The sequence below is a fragment of the Clinocottus analis genome, unplaced genomic scaffold, assembly GCF_023055335.1.
Source record: "Clinocottus analis isolate CAN_PGR_092001 unplaced genomic scaffold, fCliAna1.0.p SCAF_20, whole genome shotgun sequence".
In the NCBI taxonomy this organism is placed as follows: domain Eukaryota; kingdom Metazoa; phylum Chordata; class Actinopteri; order Perciformes; family Cottidae; genus Clinocottus; species Clinocottus analis.
The window spans coordinates 1262708-1283010 of record NW_027175932.1 but is presented as its reverse complement, the minus strand read 5'-3'; the positions used below and the strand labels follow the sequence as shown (position 1 = coordinate 1283010).

Below are 20303 nucleotides of genomic sequence, written 5' to 3'. Positions count from 1 at the left end.
AAACACTTACCCGGCCTCTGGCGCAGGTTTTGGGGGTCAAAGCGTCCCTTCCCCGGATCTTAATTCTCGAGCGTGGGACGTCTTATTATTACACTGAAGGCACGGGGGGAGTGTGTGCGGGGGGGACAGGAAACGCACACACATCACATTTACTGTCGCCTCCGCTCATATGTGGCATTATGTGGTATACACACACACACTCACAGACACACACACACTGTTACATATGATGGCTTTCTATTCTCCCGCTGTAAAGTCTCATTATGAGCGGCGTCCACATGAAATGTAGGTCAAATTAAAGCCGAATAATCATAACGGAGATGAGTCTGCAGTCAAAGGTGCTGCTTTTAAGCTCGCAATCACTACAAAAAGAGCGTGTTTTTGTTATTTAATATAACAGCAGGTGCACCTTCACCGAGAGAGAAGGTTAGCTGAAGGTCTGACATGAAGATATGGGCTTCAGGCTTGAATATTATATTATTATAATGCGGGTTTATTAGAATAAAACATGAATATGAAAGGTCTGCTCAACACACTAGCACAGGTGATGATACAAACTCTCTCTCCTCTCTATTAGTTCAGAGACATGGCTGTAAATATAAAATGACCTGAAACAAATCACATCCATCAAGCCTCTTCAGTCTTGATCCACCTGCGCTGTATTTTATTTTGAAATTGTTTCACAGCAGGGAACCGGAAGAGGGCGCTGTTTCCTTTGATAGAAACTGTGGAATCTGTCCAACGTGTGTGTGTGTGTGTGTGTGTGTGTGTGTGTGTGTGTGTGTGTGTGTGTGTGTGTGTGTGTGTGTGTGTGTGTGTGTGTGTGAGGAGATTCCCATCCACCAGTGTTTCCCAAGAAACTGTCAAGGGAAGAAGTTGACCTCTGACCTCTAACGATAACCTGCAATGTCCCTCATGGTGGAACAAATACTCCCACTCACCCTCTGCATGCACACACACACACACACACACAAACACACACACACACACACACAACCAAACACACACACACACACACACACTCTCACACGCACACATACAGAAGAAAAATCAGACAGCTGTTAAATTTTGACCTTTGACCTTCAGCGTGGACCGGCGGGAGGAAGTGCAGCCCGTGTGACACGGCGCGGTGACGGAGGCAAGATGGATATTACAACAGTGATGAATTAAAACACACACACACTTCTGCGAGTCCCTGTTCTGGCCTTGCGACTTGCTGGAGGCCGACAGACACGTCGGCGACGATGAACCGCTTCATGTTTACGTGTCGCGCATCCGTTGGTGTGTGTGGTTGTTCTCTCCAGCGTGAGAAAGCTCTCTCCTCCTGAGGGAAGCCTTTGACCGACCCACAACAGGAAGTGGGGACCAATCCCCTCTTTTTATTTCTTTTCCTTTTTTTCAGAACACACTTGCACTCTTGTGAGGACCCTTATTGTCACACACACAGACACACACACACCTCGGCTCAACATGAACCGTGAATAAAGTGAAGTCTAAACCGTCAAACTCTTTGAAGACGTGAGGAGGTGTGTTCCTCATTTCACCAAAAAATGAAGAAAAAATCTAAGAACTTAGCCACTTTTCCTCTTTAGTTCTATTATGACTTCTCAAACCACAAAGACGTTTTATTCCCAGAAAAGTTTTCTGGGAGCAAACATTATGTGAAATCTGTGTGTAAACAGTAAAAAGTGATCAAATGTAGTATTTAAACTAACAATGAGGATTCAAAGCATACAGTAAACCTTAAATGACACAAATAAATGAGAGATAATAGTTTGATGAAAAGAATATTCATTCATTATTCAAGGACTTTTCCATGCCTGGAAATACTTTTTTTCCCCACGTTTTGGAAACAATGACATAGAGCGTTTTCTGTATTCATAATTTATTTTGTTGCACATTGTGAGAACTCTTTCTTGTCTTTGCCACGGCGTCGTCTGCTTGTGATTACAGTTATTGAACTTTATTGAGCATTACCACAATATAATATGTATTATTACCAAACTATGTGAACTTGATAGTCTTAATGTTGTCAGTGAAATAAGTATTGTTTGTGTCTTGAGCTACAATCTGTATCCACACGGGCCATAATAGAGTCCACGCTTCTTACTGGTGTGTCACATTTATTATCGTCCTCTCAAGGAAAAACAGCGTTATGCACAAACACCCCAGAAACGCGTATTCTGTCCATATAAGCATAACATAACTAGATAAGTTAACTTAATGTATGTTAACGTGCTCGCCTGGTAGAGCAGCAGCAGATTAACAGACGGGAGCAGAAACCGAAGTCCGGCATCTTTCACCCGACATTACGCGCGTTCTTCATTACTTCCGGGTTAGGGGTCACGTGATATCAACAAAAGCGCGTTTATTAACTTATTAAAAGGCCGTTTAACACAAAGTACCCAAAATTACAGAAAATACAATGCGTTATAATCGAAAAAACTAAATTATTGAATAATTAAATAAATCGCGTAAATCTATTTCCGGAATTTCTTTTTACGCGGGATGATTCAGCGCATGCGCATTAGTTGCTACCTTCGATGAGTCACGTGTCTACGTCACGTAACAACACATAGAGACCCAAAGTGGCTTTGATACAAACTGACTTGAATGCTGGAGTTGAATACAGTTAGCAGTTTACCAAGAAGCTTTAAGCTGGAGCAAGTTTTGAAGGTAGCAGACCAGATCAACGCACAACTTTACACCATGACGTACCAACAATCTTTTCAGCACAACTTGGAAAGGTTTGAGGGCCACCAATCTTCCATTCAGAAACTGCCCAATATTCTGGAGATTGAAATGTATTCTGATTTAATCAAGAAATGTGTTACCTTTGGCGAGATAATGACAGAATGGCTGGAGAATGAGACCGAAGGTTTGATAGCTATACCTCTAAGACAGACAGATCTGTTCTCAGACCGGATGACGTGGAAGATTGAAAATATTAAAATTGTCATCGCAAGAATCGTTCAAATTATGATTACTAAAATCTATCAAATGACAGGTATTGAGCGTTACCTGATAAAGAAGGACATCTCAGAAGAGATTACAGGTCTTGCGAAAATATTTCTTTGGCTGGTACTTCAGGACCAGAAGGGTTATGAGAGGCTTTTTCCAACAGGAAAGGAAAACAAAGTTAACCAAGAAGTTACAGCAATGTCCTACATTGATAAACATCCGGCCGAGTGGAAGTATTGCACAAACATTGTCAGATGCACAATTACTCAGGAAGTGAAGGAATACCTCTCCAGTTGCATCAGAGATGATATTGGACCAGAAATAACCTCCGAAATTATAATAAAAAGAGCATCTTGCAATCCGGTACTTGCAAAGATGTACGCTGAAGCCCTTAATAAGATGTTGAGATTCTTAAAAGAGGCGAGCAGAGTTCAGGTGTTGGTTAGCGTCAAGAATTACAGCGCTGCAGCATATCCTGATAAGATACACCTTGAGGTTTCAGAAGACAAGATCGATGAGCAGAACCAAGCCGCTGTAATTCCTGGAGCAGTATTTGATGAGATAGACCCGGAACCTCTTCCATCAGTGCAGGCGCCAGTCTCAAGCTCCAAGAAAATGAAACGAAAAATTCCTAGTCCCAAATTAGATATTCCATCATATTCAGAATCCTTGACTTCTTCTTCTCTCGGATTGGATGTTCCATCCCATTTGAACCCCTGGACGCCGTGTAAGTCAACTGAGTCGATGAAGCATGCCTGCATAGAAATTCTAAACCAAAACAAAGCCTTACTTCGGGACTTTGTGGAGACGCTCGTTGCAAGAATACTGAGAAAATCGAAAGTGTACCAGCGAGATGTAGATTTTGATGGCATTGTGAATTCCATTCATGAAATGACGTGGGAGGAAGTGCATGATGTGGAATTCAAGCCCAGCAAAGAACCATTTGAAAAACTGGACAAGGCTATTTTCCGGGAACTTTGCAACAGGTGGAGCAGTTTGGAATTGGTGCTGAACTCCATTAAAACATTGGACCCGGCGGTCGTAAGATGCATTGTCTCTGCCGTCAGACGTCACCTGGTCACACCACCCCGAATGAGGAACACCATCTGCCGGTTCTTCTTCTCTGTGGGCCGATGCCTGGCGGACGTTTGTTCTGTACCATGATTGTAGACTACATACAGACTGAGTCTGTATGTAGTCTACAATCACTGTAGACATAGAGACTCAGTCTCTAAGTCTACAGTGATTGTAGACTTTAGTGTCTACAGTGATTGTAGACTTTAGTGTCTACAGTGATTGTAGACTTCAGTGTCTACTGTGATTGTAGACTTTAGTGTTTACTGTGATTGTAGACTAAAGACACAATCTGGCCCCACTTTAGTGAGTCTGTATGGAGACAGCCTGAGTCTGTCTACATACAGACCCACTAAAGTGGGGCCGGGCTGTGTATGTAGTCTACAATGACAGTAGACACTGAAGTCTACAATGACAGTAGACACTGTCGCTTTGGATAAAAGCGTCAGCTAAATGTAATGTAAGAATAAACTTGCATTTCTTTGCCTTATCACGTTTACTTTTTTTATTTTCCCAAAAACCTTCGTTGTCGTGAACTGAAATTAGTCCTCACAAAGATAGATGTAAAATACACACACACACACACACACACACACATACACACACACACATACACACACACACACACACACACACAGACACACATACACACACACACACACACACACACACACACACACACACAGACACACATACACACACACACACACACACACACACACACACAGACACAGACACACATTAGTCACTAGTCTGTGCTGCCATCTTTTGGGGAGTTGCTGACACTTATTTTAAACTGTTGCAGCAAAAGCAATAAATCAAACATTAATAAACTCTGAATTGCTTAATTTTATCTCCTTCTGCTTTATTAGATATAGATATTGTTTAATATGCAATAAAAAAAAGTTCTATTAAAGTGTCTTATTGCAATGTTTTGTCAACAATAAAGCACATTGGAACATTTAAATGTCTCTTCCCATCTCTACAATTATGTTGAAACAATGAATTTAACCCAAAAATGTAAATACTTTCATTTAATATATATATATATATATATATATATATATATATATATATATATATATATATATATATATATATATATATATATATATTAATCATAGAAATGCTTTGAGCACCAGAGGGCAGCATTTCCAAGTACTAGTTTAGTAAGTACTAGTGCAGTACTTAAGAGCTTAACCCAGAGAATAAACGAACATTTAAGCACAACATTCATTAATGTACATATTCATAAAATGTTTATATTTGCTGTGACAACATGATCAGAAAATATAATAAAGATAAACACAAAGCATGAGCAACTCTTGCTCCACAGATTTCTGTTTTCTGAAACTGTTCTGTTCTGCTCTTCTTGTGATTCATGGCTCGATGTGCTCGTCCTGCACTCACAGGTCACAGATGGAAGCGGCATCCTCGTATCCTGTAATATCACACGAGCAGTTATTTAGATATTCTTTCGGTGGGAAACATTGCTGAGCGTGCTTCTCGTGTTTCGCGACAAAAGAAAAAAAAAGAGCCAGAAAGGACGTTCTGTGTGCAACAAGGACAGTGATATGTAATGAACTATTATATAATACATATATATGAATCCATAATGTTATTGCCGTGGTCTTTGTCTGTGAATTGATTCTGTCAGTTCCTTTAATTGATCACTTATTTGAGTAAACTATTAATTGGATGTTGCTGGCAAACCCGCATGAATAAAGGTTAAAGAGACTCAGGGTTCAATATCTGCAGGTCTGCATTATTCTCTCTGCGATATGGAAGTCCCATACGAGCTCCACGTCTGTGTGCGTCCAGGAAAAGGTAACGAGGTGATGCGTACGACGACCCCAACAGGCCGACCTTTAAAACAAGCTGGATGACCTTCATTCAGGAGGTTGACGAGCATCAAATGACAGAGTTCATCCACATTCTGACCAGTGGATTTTCATGACTTCAAACCTAATTTCAATGACTTTTCCATGACTTTAAAACCAAATTTCCATGATGGTTCACCAATATTCCAGGACTTTACAAATTTCCAGCACTATAAACCGAATTTCCAGTACTTGTCCATGACCTCAAACCAATTTTCAATGACCAAACCGAATTTCCATGACTTTTCACCAATATTCCATGTCTTTACAATTTTCCATGACCTTCAAACATATTTCCACGACTTTAAACTAAATGTTCATGAGCAAACATTGAGTGAAATCTGTGTGTAAACAGTAAAAAGTGATAAAATGGAGAATTTAAACTAACAATGAGGATTCAAAGCATACAGTAAACCTTAAATGACACAAATGAATAAGAGACAATAGTTTGATTTAAAGAATAAACATTTATATAGATGCCTGTATGTATGCTGCTGATATTTTGAGCCTCTTTCTTTTAAAAGCAGATTCATGATTTCAAACTCAGCGTGAATGACCGTCATGAACACATGAAACGCGTATTCTGTCCATATAAGCATAACATAACGAGATAAGTTAACTTAATGTATGTTAACGTGCTCGCCTGGTAGAGCAGCAGCAGATTAACAGACGGGAGCAGAAACCGAAGTCCGGCATCTTTCACCCGACATTACGCGCGTTCTTCATTACTTCCGGGTTAGGGGTCACGTGATATCAACAAAAGCGCGTTTATTAACTTATTAAAAGGCCGTTAAACACAAAGTACCCCAAATTACAGAAAATACAATGCGTTATAATCGAAAAAACTAAAGTATTGAATAATTAAATAAATCGCGTAAATCTACTTCCGGAATCCGGAATTTTTTTTTTACGCGGCATGATTCAGCGCATGCGCATTAGTTCCTAAATTTGATGAGTCACGTGTCTACGTCACGTAACAACACACAGACCCAAAGTGGCTTTGATACAAACTGACTTGAATGCTGGAGTTGAATACAGTTAGCAGTTTACCAAGAAGCTTTAAGCTGGAGCAAGTTTTGAAGGTAGCAGACCAGATCAACGCACAACTTTACACCATGACCAACCAACAATCTTTTCAGCACAACTTGGAAAAGTTTGAGGGCCACCAATTGTTCATTCAGAAACTGCCCAATGTCCTGGAGATTGAAATGTATTCTGATTTAATCAAGAAATGTGTTACCTTTGGCGAGATAATGACAGAATGGCTGGAGAATGAGACCGAAGGTTTGATCGCTAGACCTCTAAGACAGACAGATCTGTTCTCAGACCGGATGACGTGGAATATTGAAAATATTAAAATTGTCATCGGAAGAATCGTTCAAATTATGATTACTAAAGTCTATCAAATGACAGGTGTTGACCGTCACCTGATAAAGAAGGACATCTCAGGAGAGATTACAGGTCTCGCAAAAATATTTCTTTGGCTGGTACTTCAGGACCAGAAGGGTTATGAGAGGCTTTTTCCAACAGGAAAGGAAAACCAAGTTAACCAAGAAGTTAAAGCAATGTCCTACATTGATAAACATCCGGCCGAGGGGAAGTATTGCACAAACATTGTCAGATGCACAATTACTCAGGAAGTGAAGGAATACCTCTCCAGTTGCATTAGAGATGATATTGGACCAGAAATAACCCCCAAAATTATAATAAGAAGAACATCTTGCAATCCGGCACTTGCAAAGAAGTACGCTGAAGCCCTTAATAAGATGTTGAGATTCTTGAAAGAGGCGAGTAGATCTCAGTTGCCGGTCGAAAGCGTTGAGAATTACAGCGCTGCAGCATATCCTGATAAGATACCCCCTGAGGTTTCAGAAGACAAGATCGATGAGCAGAACCAAGCCGCTGTAATTCCTGGAGCAGTATTTGATGAGATAGACCCGGAACCTCTTTCACCAGTGCAGGCGCTACACCACAAGCTCACGAACACGGAGCCACTAAACAGCCGGTTGTTCTCATCTGTGAACCAATACTTGCGTGAGGTCGTAGATGCAGCGAGTCTTTACTCAACATTACTTGGACCAGTTCAGGTGTCAGAAGACGTGGAGCAAAACAGAGTTGTCGTAATTCCTGCCGCTGAACCTGAGAGAATCCCTGAGCCTGAACCTCTTCCACTCTCCAGCCCCAAGGAAATGAAACGAAAAATTCCTAGTCCCAAATTAGATGTTCCGTCACATACAGGATCCTTGACTTCTTCTTGTCACGGATTGGATGTTCTATCCTATTTGGACTCCTGGACGCCGTTTCAGTCAACTGAGTCGCTGGACCAAGAGTACGGAACAATTCTAAACCAAAACAAAGCCTCTCTTCTGGACTTTGTGGAGACGCTCGTTGCAAGAATACTGAGAAAATCGAAAGTGTACCAGCGAAATGTAGATTTTGATGGCATTGTGAATTCCATTTATGAAATGACGTGGGTGGAAGTGTATGATGTGGAATTCAAGCCCAGCAAAGAACCATTTGAAAAACTGGACAAGGCTCTTTTACGGGAACTTTGCAACAAGTGGGGCAGTTTGGAATTGGTGCTGAACTCCATTAAAACATTGGACCCGGCGGTCGTAAGCGCCATTGCCTCTGGCGTCAGACGTCACCTGGTCACACCACCCCGAATGAGGAACACCATCTGCCGGTTCTTCTTCTCTGTGGGCCGATGCCTGGCAGATGTTTGTTCTGTACCATGATTGTAGACTACATACAGACTCAGTCTGTATGTAGTCTACAATCACTGTAGACATAGAGACTCAGTCTCTATGTCTACAGTGATTGTAGACCTCAGTGTCTACAGTGATTGTAGACTTTAGTGTCTACAGTGATTGTAGACTTTAGTGTCTACAGTGATTGTAGACTTCAGTGTCTACAGTGATTGTAGACTTTAGTGTTTACTGTGATTGTAGACTAAAGACACAATCTGGCCCCACTTTAGTGAGTCTGTGTGTAGACAGCTTGAGTCTGTCTACATACAGACCCACTAAAGTGGGGCCGGGCACATCAGTGTCTACAGTGATTGTAGACTTTAGTGTCTACTGTGATTGTAGACTGCATACACAATCTGGCCCCACTTTAGTGAGTCTGTATGGAGACAGCCTGAGTCTGTCTCCATACAGACCCACTAAAGTGGGGCCGGGCTGTGTATGTAGTCTACAATGACAGTAGACTCTGTAGTCTACAATCACAGTAGAGACTGTAGTCTACGATCACAGTAGAGACTGTAGTCTACAATGACAGGAGAGACTGTCGTCTACAATGACAGTAGACAATGATGTTTACAGTGATTGTAGACTACAGTGTCTACTGTCATTGTAGACCCGGTAGTCTACAATGACAGTAGACACTGAAGTCTACAATGACAGTAGACACTGTAGTCTACAATGACAGTAGACACTGAAGTCTACAATGACAGTAGACACTGTCGCTTTGGATAAAAGCGTCAGCTAAATGTAATGTAAGAATAAACTTGCATTTCTTTGCCTTATCACGTTTACTTTTTTTATTTTCCCAAAAACCTTCGTTGTCGTGAACTGAAATTAAGATAGATGTAAAACACACACACACACACACACACACACACACACACACACACACACACACACACACACACACACACACACACACACATTAGTCACTAGTCTGTGCTGCCATCTTTTGGGGAGTTGCTGACACTTATTTATATATATTGTTTAATACACAATAAAAAAAGTTCTATTAAAGTGTTTTATTGCAATGTTTTGTCAACAATAAAGCACATTGGAACATTTAAATGTCTCTTCCCATCTCTACAATTATGTTGAAACAATGAATTTAACCCCCCCCCCCAAAAAAAAAAAAAAAAATATATATATATATATATATATACATACATATATATATATATATATATATATATATATGTATGTATATATATATGTATGTATATATATATATATATATATATATATATATATATATATATATATATATATATATATATATATATATATATATATATATATATATATGGATATGTATATGGATGGAAGGTGATAGATGGAAGCGGCATCCTCGTATCCTGTAATATCACACGAGCAGTTATTTAGATATTTTTCGGTGGGAAACATTGCTGAGCGTGCTTCTCGTGTTTCGTGATGAAAGAAGAAAAAAAAGAGCCAGAAAGGACGTTCTGTGTGCAACAAGGACAGTGATATGTAATGAACTATTATATAATACATATATATATGAATCCATAATGTTATTGCCGTGGTCTTTGTCCGTGAATTGATTCTGTCAGTTCCTTTAATTGATCACTTATTTGAATAAACTATTAATGGGATGGGAGGAGTGTCTGAACTATTAGTTTCATCATCTTATATAAAAAAATTAACGCACTGAATTAATTAGAAGAGGGAGAGAGAGTCATTATCGCCTCTCTTGACCAAATGAACTTCTTCATAATCCTTTAAATATCTCACCATTAATAAAAAGGTGGACGTCTGGAGAAAAGGAGGATTACACATATGAACAACAGCAGCCAAAGTCACCTCATAGTTCATGTCTTATTTGCACATTTCAAATTAAAAGTGAAGGTCAGACAGAGATAAGTCGATATTATTGAGTGCTTTTTGGAGATAAATAGACGAGTGTCATCTGCAAACTATATTAGAAATACAGTGTTGGGCACTGCTGCAAGATCGTTCATGTTCATTACAAACAACCAGGGTCCACTGAATGCCGTTTACTTGCATTAAAAACATGCATTCACAATAAAACTATCAGCACTTTGCAACAAACCCTGGTCACCGTCAGCCTTCAGGTCCCACAATGTTTCATTTCATGAAATCTCCGGTTTGAGCGCGTCAGTCAAATGTTGACCCCCGCCGGATGGAAAGCAGCGGCGTGGCCTTTCCCGGCCTTCATTATTCAGCTACCTGTACCTGTCGTCCATCTTGTTAAATAGGAACAAGTCGCCCTTCTGTTTACGAGGCAGCGAGGACCTTGGGCCAGACGGACGGGGGACGCGCCGCTTCCTCCCGGTGGGAATACTAAACGAGGACTTCTTCTGGAAGCCGTGGAACACGAACACACGGGAACGTCCACTAAAAGCAATCCCTGTGGAGCGCTTCAGTCACACACACACACACACACACACACACACACACACACACACACACACACACAGCTGTAATCAGAGTTCAGTGTGTTCTTCTCGCTGGTGTAATTCATCAAAGTGACGGCTGCCAGTGAGTCTCAGCCAAAGCCAATCAATCATCAATCTACCTGCTCTTTGTTTCTCAGCACACACACACACACACACACACACACACACACACACACACACACACACAGTCAGTGTGTAGGGAGAGCCACTGACTGGGCCTGCTTTAGGGGTTCGCTTCCCTGATTGGTGAGTGTAGTGATGATATTCAGGCTCTTATTTTGAAGGACAAGTACATCAATTTGCTTTCAATTTTGCTTTCAAGAGAACATTGATCCATGTCACCATAACACATGTTAATGCTGCTTTAATCAATATTTGTGTATATTTCCAATTGATCAAATAAGATAGTTGAGAATTATATACATATATATTATATTACTATGTTATTTTCTTTATTGCGCTATTGTTTTCTCATTCTGCCTTTCCATTGTTTGTTGGTTTAGTTTTCTAACTGATTTACACGTGTAAATATAACTGCTCAATAATACATATTTAATATTAAATCTACTGAGTAAAAATGTTCAATAAATATTTTTTTCTCCAAATATCAATCGTGTATTTAATATCTGAAGATGACCAAGTACATTTTTAAACATGTTTCCTCCAGTAGAAGATATTTAATCTGCCTTAAAGTCTGTCGCCTCGTCCTAACGCTGCCCGTCAACACCAGCCGGCGTTTACCTTCCTCTGAGGATGAATAATAAATCGTGCGGTCTGAAGATTAATCTTCGGCGGCGCGTTGGACGAGCTGTTAACGGGCCGCGTATCGATGGAAGTGAGATATTCTATTTGTTCCCTAATGGACTGGAGGAGGCGCTCAATTTGTTTCTTCCATAATTGAAGAAGAAGAAGATGAACCCAGCTGTGTGCGATTCCCGATCGATGCCCACTTTACTCTCCTGAACAGGAATCACGAGTCAGCGAGTTTGGTCCTCAGAGTCCTGGACGGCGTGACTCCGACTCCACGAGAGGGTTCAACCCTCCAGACCTCCTTCCTCCTCAAATTAATTACAATACTTGTGTTGATTGTTTGTATTTGTTTAGCAAAGTCTTGGGAAAAAAATGTATATCTGCAAAAAAAAATCACTTTTAAAAGCTATTTTGATCATAACGATGAACATCCAGCATGATGTGAGCCAGATTCCCCAAAAACGCCTCCTGGAGCGTCAATAAGACACCTTTATGGAAAGATTAGGACCTAAAGAATCAGAATATGCAACAAAAATCACAATAAAACAAAATCTTGTCCTGTTAGGAAGGAGTTTCAGTCAAGAAACTGTGTCGTTCGGTTAAAAAATGGAAAAATATGACGTATTTTATGCCAAACGATTGTCTGAATGGGGCATGCTGGGACTTAAAATTGGCGCGGGAGGATCTGCACAGTTTCCAAAAAGGTTAAACATACGTAATCAAACAAAGAGCTTTTTTTATCAGTAAACTGAACTCATTTCCTGTGTTTAAAGGTTTAGGGCTAGGTTTAGGTTTAGGGTTAGGTTTAGGGCTAGGTTTAGGGTCAGGTTTAGGTTTTGGGTCAGGTTTAGGGCTAGGTTTAGGGTTAGGTTTGGTTTAGGGTCAGGTTTAGGGTTAGGTTTAGGGCTAGGTTTAGGTTTAGGGTTAGGTTTAGGGTTAGGTTTAGGGTCAGGTTTAGGGTTAGGTTTAGGGTTAGGGTTAGGGTTAGGTTTAGGGTTAGGTTTAGGGTCAGGTTTAGGGTCAGGTTTAGGTTTCTTAGCACATGTCGTCGTGCTACAGTCGTTATAATCCATGTTTATTTACACCTACTTTTAAATAGTTCATGGACAAAGTCATTCACATCCATAATAATCTGATTAGGATGCAGGTTGGATTCATTATTTCATTCTGTGAGTCTTGTTCCCCTCTGGACGCATGACGGGGCCGTACGTGCAGCGTTTGAGCCCAGCGGTCTGGACCCGGCTGCTGATTGGTCGACCGGCCGGCACAATGGAGGCTTTGTTGCTGGAGGTCTGAGGAGTAATCCCCGACGCCGGCCGGCCGGGGGCCTGAACCCCTTTGTTGCATAAGTCTCCTGCGTGGTACAGTAGAGGCTCCACGCCAGCGGGGCGTGTGCAGCGGCGGGTCGGCGCTCTGTGTTCTTGGGGGAAGGAAAGGTCAGGAGGTCAACGAGCAGCGAGCTTTATTCTGAAGGTCTCGAGTGTTTCTTTGCTTTGCAAACAAGCAGAAGACTGTCTTCCTCTAGAGACTCGTCATGCAGCTCCAAACACTTCACACGCGACTCAGAAAGAGCTCATGAGAAGCGTTTCACTGCTCCAAAGTGACAGGAGTCCATGAGAAACGCAGCAGTTTGCTTCAATACACTTGTTGTTGTTGTTGTTTTTATCCTTTAATATTGTAATTCATTTGTGGAAAACACAATTTATGCAAAATATTATGTTAAGAGAAAAGAGGAAAAAAGATAAAATCCTGAAATGACAGAAACAGCCACCATCGATTCACCTGTAGACTTACAACTCATTACCGTGTGTGTGTGTGTGTGTGTGTGTGTGTGTGTGTGTGTGTGTGTGTGTGTGTGTTTGTGTGTCTTTTATTTTTATTTGCATCTATTTGTATCGTTCATTTAAACCCTCATTGCTTTATTTCCTTCTAAAGGTTTCGTTTTCTTTCTTTAAACACAGGACTGAGTCTAACGTTCCTCACGTCAAGGGAGAAGAAATGCATGGTGGGGCTTCCTGATGCGGCTTTTCAAAATAAAATCCCTTTCGAAAGAGCCTGACGGGGACGTATCCTTATGAAGAGAGAATTTGATGATTTTAATGTTTCATTCACACAAACAGAATGATGCAGAGTTTGCACAAAGCAACTGTAAATTCAACAACTTTATTATTATTATTATTATTATTATTATTATTATTATTATTATTATTATGTAAATATAAATGTCTGTGTTTCGTGTGACAGACAGAAGTTTAATGAAAGTGGAATTTGAGAAGTACGATATTTAAAAAGGGTTTTCTATCACAGCGTTGTCTTGATGTTAAGATATTTACAAACTCACTGTAAAGAGATAAAATATATATATTTTCAAATGTTTTTTTTAGCTGCTGGTTTAAAGTTTTTTTGGGGATTATTTCAGATTTGTCGTCCGTGTTTATTCGCTTCAAACTTCTGTTGAGACCTCGTCCCTTCAATCAAACTGAAACGTTATTTCTTTGCGTTGTCGTCGCCTTCAGACACAGTTTTGCGATCACACTTTGAATTCAACAAACTAACTTTTAGGACAAACTTGAGTATTTTTCCACCACAGTGAAGTAAAGTTGTCTCTTCTTTTTCATCCGTTCATCATCATGTTTTTATTTGTTTTGCACCGCAGAGCAACATGTGTATCGCTTTAAAGATTCATAACGTAAACGTGCATAATGAGTATTTGTTAACTATCCATGCTTGAATTCTTTGCATTATATTATATTATTAACATTTAATGAGTGGATGCTTTTAATAGAAAGCAACTCACAACAAGTACAACTTCATCATATATACAAATGTACTTCAAGTCCTCTATGAGAACTACATGTGTAACATGTGTTGTCCATCTCACCGCTGTCCTCCAGCTAACATGTTTTGCAGCTTTTAATTTGAAAGGAACAGAACCACATTTCCTGTGTCAACTCTTCGATCTTGATTGGTGGTTTAAACCGACAGGGATTTTTTTTCTTTTAGTACAGGGAAGAGGAGGAGGAGGAGGAGGAGGAGGAAGACGATACCACTCCGGGTTTGCAGCGCAGGCTGAAGTGAGTCTCACTGGATGCAGACACACAACACACACAGGCTGCTGTTTGTGTTTTAAAGACCTGGATGTGTGTGTGTGTGGGTGTGTGTGTGTGTGTGTGTATGTGTGTCTGTGTGGCCGTGAGTGACACCTGAGCCGTGGCCAGGTAGTGAACCCGAGTTTCCTGGTCGTGGGGCGCGCGCAGGAAGCTCCTCGTGCACTATAGTTGTGTCTTTGGGAATATTGTTGGACTACAAACTTCAGGCTGCGGGAGCGCGCGGCTCCACGGACACGCGCCGCTCTCACCGTGTTTCCTCTCCCGGGATGTACATTTGGGAACTTTTTCTGACACGCAGAGGTTTTTATATTTCAAACTTTTGATACGTTTTGGGGGAAATACCGACAGAAAACTGCGCAGCGAGAGGGAAGCAGCGCGCGCACCCAGAGAGGTAAGCAGTATATATTTTAATTATATTTATATTCTATGTTATAAATATTCTATTTCCCAAACGCTCCCAACAGGAAGTGTGTTTTTTTAAAAGATCTGTCCGGCACTCGTGATTTCTTATCAACGCGTTGCCCTTTCTCCCACATTCCGAGAACGTCACACCGAACTCCGTCCATAAAACTTATAATTTAATAATGAAGCGCTCGCTCGTCAATGATAAACGCAGCACGTGACACGAGCCGGTACATTTCACACACACACACGTTGACGCGTGTCGTTCGGCATGGCGGGTACCGGCTTGGTGTCGCGGTGTTCTGAGGAACAACTCTTGGTGTTTGACTTGGTGGCTGTCGGTTAATGTGACGAGCTGCAATCAACGTAATGGTGAGCCACTGGCGGCGTCAGTGGCTGTTCGTTAGAGGGCGGCTGCGTTTCTACACTTAGCGTCATATACCTTGTGAAAATGTGTTTTGTATGTGAACCGAAGTGAAGTCTGGGACGTGATTGTTCCTTAGATGGGCTTTAAACTTGTTTAGGAGGTCCCAGTCGTGGCTGACCGGCACGTTCGCGTTAAATCCCTCGATTTCTGAACGTAATCTGGCGCGGCGGTTTTTGTGCACGAGGACCACGGAATGTGTTGGGACTCATCGATGCACAGAACATCTGGAGCCTCAGCAAGTGAGCCGATGCTTTTCAGACAGACTGGACTCACTTCTTCCCCCTGTTCTCCCTACACACACACTCACACACACACACACACACACACACACACACACACACACACACACACACACACACACACACACACACACACACACACACACACTGCCATTTAAAGCACCTGTGCACAACCATTAATTCTCATTCATTCTCCACATTAAATTCTCCCAAAAGAGGATGATGATGATGATGATGATTGGAAGAATATGAAAAAAGCTGAACTCTGACAGTGTCACTAATATTCTGTGTATGTTGGAGGTGGAGACAGATGTTTTATTGCCAAAAGAGGCATTTAAACCCTTTACAGCAGCAGCAGATAATGAGTGTACTCTGTCAAGTCTCTGGCTCCAGTGGTCATTAAAACACATTAACCTTATTAGGATCTCCTGTGTTGGGGAAGGAGGCGGAGGGGGGGCTGAATCTTTGAAAACAGCGCCCGCCGGCCATCTGCTCCCCAAGCATTGCTGGACATGATGTGGAGGTAATTGCCCGTAGTGTCGGCTAATGGATGAGAGGAGCCTCCACGCTGCACCTTGAGCGCTGCAGCCGTAAGAAGCTGCAGCGGCGCTGCTGTGACCCCGCTGCTGCTGATGCTGAGGCCGACGCTGCTGCTGATGCTGAGGCCGACGCTGATGTTGATGCTGAGGCCGAGCGTGCGGCTTCAAGGCTGCTTGAGCAGTTGCACTTCATCCCCACCTTTAATTTACTGCTGGCACCATGTGTGGAACAAGCTTTTGGCATGAAATACGTCATATTTTTCCATTTTTATAGCCGAACGACACATTTTTTGGACTGAAGCTCCTTCCTAACAGGCCAAGACTTTGTTTTATTGTGATTGTTGTTGCAGATTCTGATTCTTTAGGTCCTAATCTTTCCATAAAGGTGTCTTATTGACGCTCGAGGAGGCTTTTTTGGGGAATCTGGCTCATATCATGCTGGATGTTCATAGTTATGATCAAAATATCTTTTAAAAGTAATGTTTTTTGCAGATATACATTTTTTTCCCAAGACTTTGCTGAACAAATACAAACAATAAACACAAGTATTGGACTTAATCTGGGGTTCCTACGATGACTCAAACGCAGGGAAAGAGGTCTGGAGACAGAATAGTTTTAAACGGGTTCAAGCGCTGCGTATTCGCCACACTTTTGTGAACTGATGGTTTAAAGTTAGCTGCTGACTCGCCTCGTGTGAAACAGAGTTTTTACATTATTCTGACGTGGAAATGAAGCGGCATCCGGAGCTTGTGGACATATTTATATATTTATATATATTTAGCTGCAGGCAGAATGAGTTAAATCGGTTTGCTCCTCGGGCAACAAGACGCTGAGTTTGCACCTTAATCTACAAAGCTGGAGCTGCGATAAAGCGACATCAACCTCCTGCTGGTTCACGCGCTCGTGTGGCGCTCACGATCTCAGAAGGTCAGCAGGTTAACAAGGTATTTCTAGATAATACGCTGGACATGTTTTGCATTTGGCCGCAGAGCTCGGGGCTCTTTGTCATATTCGTTTTGTCTTCTCTATCTTTTTTAAAAGTGGACTTTACTTCTAGAGTAATCGGACTCGGCCTTACTTTGAAGGCCGAGTCCGATTTGGCGCGAGGAAATGTGCTCGTGTGTTTGTCACGTCAGAGTTTAAAGGAATATTTCAACATCTTGGAAAGTCTGTGACGTTTTTGGCTTTCTTGTGGAGAGTTGATGAGAAATTTGATGCGTCTGTAAGGTCAATAGCAGCTTAGCTTAGCATAAAGACTATCATGGCTCCTCTAGTTTGCTAACTACAAAGCTAACTAGCTTGAGAACTACAAAGCTAACAAGCTTCTGAACTATAGAACTACAAAGCTAACAAGCTTCTGAACTATAGAACTACAAAGCTAACAAGCTTCTGAACTATAGAACTACAAAGCTAACAAGCTTCTGAACTATAGAACTACAAAGCTAACAAGCTTCTGAACTATAGAACTACAAAGCTAACAAGCTTCTGAACTATCTCCCTCCAGGAGACATTTAAAACGTCACAACAATGTTTTGTGTTTGTGTTGCTTTAGAGAGACAGAGGGAGAGAGGGAGTGAAAGTGAGAGAGAGAGGGAGAGAGAGAGAGAGACCTGTTGGACTGGAATGCAGGCGGCCGGGTCGGTCGGCGGCCGTTTGTCTTGACAGGAAGTGGCGTCGTTGAGCCCGAGGCTGCAGAGCAAACGGTGAAGGAAGTGAAGACGAGCGAGAGACTCGAACGAGACGCGAGACGGCCGAGTGAAGTGTGTGCCGGCTCACAGAAAACACACAATAAACACACAATAAACAAGGAGTGACATCGCCGGCAAGCTGCCCGCCGGCTGGAGGACGACGTGTCTGTGATGGAAGAAAAGAAACAAAGGAGTGAAGGAGTGAAGGAGTAAAGGAGTAAAGGAGTAAAGGAGTAAAGGAGTGAAGGAGTGAAGGAGTCTCCTCCCTCACTGCGACCAACACCACACTCATTCATTTACCTATTTCATTTAATTATTTATAACATGAATTAATATAATTTTTAAAATAATATAACATCAACATTATAATAATTATAATATTAAAAATATGAGTTATATGTGTGTATATATATATATGTATATATTATGTAGTATTTACTTTAATTAATTTTTTTAGTATTCATATTATTAAGAGTGATGATGACAATAATAATAATAATAATAATAATAATGTAAATATTTATTTAGCTTTTAAATCTTCTTGCGTTATTTTAATTTGCATTTATTTACCCATTTATTATGTTTATTACATATAAAAACAAAAAACAACCAGAAATTGTTGCCAAATTAAAATCACAGCTCTAACTGTGTTTTTTGTGTTAAACCTTAAAGTGTACAGAAATGTACTTCAGTTTGTTGTGAGTTCACGTGTCCGCCGTATCAGGATTATCCCCAAATTTGAGCTATTAAAAATGTGCAAACACAAACTAGGTTTGGTGAGAAGAGCAGCTGATGACATCATCACGTTAGCTCCTTAAAAAGTCTCGTTCTGCAGCTCCACGTTGCTGTGATTTAACACAGGAAGTCGTCTCTGGAGGTCAGAGGTCAGAGGTCAGAGAGTCACTCAGACCATCGCTCACTTTCAGCTGCACGTTGGTCTCGAGTGCTCGCCGGATGTTAATTCACTCATTCACATTCTGCTCATGCAGCTCTGCAGGCGTTTGGTGGGAAGAAGATTTTTTCTTAATTCTTAGACAATAATATGTCCAAAACAGTGAGAAAATGCACCGTGGTGCGTTCAAAATGAGCAAAAATGCCAAACATGAGCCAGTTCCAGCTACTTAAATGTGAGTATTTGTTACTATTCTGTGTTTTTTAATCATTTTAAAATCAAATATCTGTGTTTCAGATGTCGGTTGAACGTAAAAAGTGTGTCATAATGTCTCTGGGTTCTCCTCTTCTCTGAGTTTTTAAAGACAAAATAATAATCTTCTTATTCAATGCTACAAATAATCGTTAATTGCAAAGCTCGTTAAGCCTGTTTTCCGTGTGGGTGAAGTCTGCTGTGTGTTTTTTGGGAATCAAAGTTGTTCGCGAGAGCGGTTTGTTGCACGGTGAGGAGCGTTGCTCCACAGCTCTGATCGGCGCTCATTGCTCTAATGAGGACGCTCACTGCTGCAGACTGTTGCTCATAAACAGCAACAGCATCTCCTCCGTTGCTCTTCTCATCACCAGTGTTGCTCCTCGCTTCCACAAACATCACAAACACCACTTTTTTTGTGACACTTGTGTTGACGCGTAGAAGCTTCCACTGATGTCATTATGAGGAAAGTAAGACGGGTGCAGTCTTTTAGGTGGAAAAAGAGCCGACTCGAACAACGGCAAACATGGCAGTTGTTGCACATTTGTTCAGATTTGTCGCGTTTTGATTCCATATTCTGCTGGACCCCAAAAAACACCAGAAAACACCAAAAAATACCAGAGATTCACTCAAAAAACACCAAATAAACACCAGAAAAACACACGAAATCCACAAAAAAACACCAGAAAACCACAAAAACACCAGAAATCCACCAAAGAAGCACCAAAAAAACACCCCAAAACCACCAAAAACTACCAGAAATCCACCATTTCTCACATAAAAACAGGCATCATTGTCAGATGTTCAAGTTTCCGACGTTCCTTGAACGCTTCACGCGTGACGACTGTTTCCATCAGAATAAATAGCGACCAAATCGAAGCTTAAAACAGTGATTTTTATGTAA

General features: G+C 41.2%; 2 protein-coding genes across 5 annotated transcripts in view; one reads left to right on the top strand and one right to left on the bottom strand.

Annotated features, from left to right (window-relative positions):
• Nucleotides 1-99, bottom strand: part of abcc9 (ATP-binding cassette, sub-family C (CFTR/MRP), member 9) — a 38738-nt gene extending 38639 nt beyond the window's left edge. For all 4 annotated transcript variants that reach the window (XR_011078020.1, XR_011078021.1, XM_068586044.1 and 1 more), the window contains exon 1: nt 11-99. The gene's annotated coding sequence lies outside the window, so the exon portion shown is untranslated. The remainder of the gene's footprint in view (nt 1-10) is intronic.
• A 14780-nt stretch (nt 100-14879) lies between these two features.
• Nucleotides 14880-20303, top strand: part of plxnb2a.1 (plexin b2a, tandem duplicate 1) — a 96919-nt gene continuing 91495 nt past the window's right edge. The window contains exon 1 of the mRNA XM_068586313.1: nt 14880-15354. The gene's annotated coding sequence lies outside the window, so the exon portion shown is untranslated. The remainder of the gene's footprint in view (nt 15355-20303) is intronic.